At 33.6% G+C, this 1,306-nt stretch overlaps 1 non-coding gene across 1 annotated transcript; it reads left to right on the forward strand.

The window, feature by feature from the left end:
• Window positions 1–412: 412 nt before the first annotated feature.
• TRNAI-UAU (transfer RNA isoleucine (anticodon UAU)) lies at window positions 413–486 on the forward strand. Its single transcript has one exon. It is a non-coding gene; the product is annotated as a tRNA-Ile (tRNA).
• The last annotated feature ends 820 nt before the right edge of the window (window positions 487–1,306 follow it).

Genomic DNA, 1,306 nt, shown 5'->3' on the forward strand with positions numbered 1-1,306 from the left:
CCGTTTTATTACTATTTCCACTTTCAGCACAAATAGAACTCAGAATGTAATTGTTACTAGAATTGTGATCACCACTTACAATGCAACTATACTTACAAAACGTAATTCTTACTAGAATTGTCAAGACAGATTTGAGACTGAAGATAACTGTCAATGCAACTATTAATGTGATTATTTCAAGTATACTGAGTATCATCCATGTAATGATCGTATTTCAACTCGGCCCGATGACATCCCTGAACATGGCCCACTAAATTCGCCACGGGCTAGGTAATATAAAAGCGGGGTACATCATCAAAGATCCTTAATATTATCTACTTAATTCTAACCAGGTTTTGTAACCTATTGAATAAAACGTCACCTAGTAATTTAAAAAGACAAAAACTTAGTAGCTCAAAAGGTAAACAATAGAAGTCCCGTAGCTCAGTTGGTTAGAGCGTTGGTCTTATGAGCTGAAGGTCGTGGGTTCGAGCCCCTCCGGGACTAATAACAAAAGCTTTATTAATATTTTTATCTAACATATGTTAATGTTAATTAAGTCACCAAAGAAAGCTATAGATAAAAGTAGAAATCTGCTCACCATTTGTTAATGTTAATGTTAATTTAGTGGTTCATTCTTCACACTCTCTTTTCACCATCATAGTCGTAGTTGCATCGTATGAGTTTGTACCAATTTTAATGTAAAAGTTAGGTAACCATATCATTTCTCTTGCAGTTTCTTGTTACTCCTGTTACATCAAATATGCATTTGCTGTTTGTGTAATTTAACTAATCAAGTTACATGAAGTTATGTCTTATGTCTCTTGCATTTGCTTATATACAGTATCAAAATCTGGTTTAAGAAAATAAACAAATTATTTGCAACATCTTTAAGAGCACTCTTAACGGTACCGTCCTTGGTACCGTCTTTGCATCCGTCTATAAAGACTCCAATATTAGCAACCCGTCATGGGTTAGTGTTTGGAAGACATGTGCTTCACTTTTTCATGATATGACAAAATGGATCACGGATGTATGTATTAAATTGTTGTACATTTTGCCTTACTACTTGTACCCGTAAATAATTAATTAATTTAGTAGGTGTGAGGAAGAGTTTGATGGGTAAATCATAGTTGTTAGCATTTAGTCTTTGGTTAGTGATGGGAAAAAGATGTTGATGTGACGTTTATGTGACAGTCAGTAATCCCATGACGGACCGTAATGGATAAGAGTAGTCTAAGTCACCAAAATAAGCTATAGATAAAAGTAGAAATCTGCTCACCATTTGTTTATATTAATTATTATTATTAATCCTTAACATACTAAA

This window comes from Rutidosis leptorrhynchoides, chromosome 1 (assembly GCF_046630445.1).
Source record: "Rutidosis leptorrhynchoides isolate AG116_Rl617_1_P2 chromosome 1, CSIRO_AGI_Rlap_v1, whole genome shotgun sequence".
Classification (NCBI taxonomy): domain Eukaryota; kingdom Viridiplantae; phylum Streptophyta; class Magnoliopsida; order Asterales; family Asteraceae; genus Rutidosis; species Rutidosis leptorrhynchoides.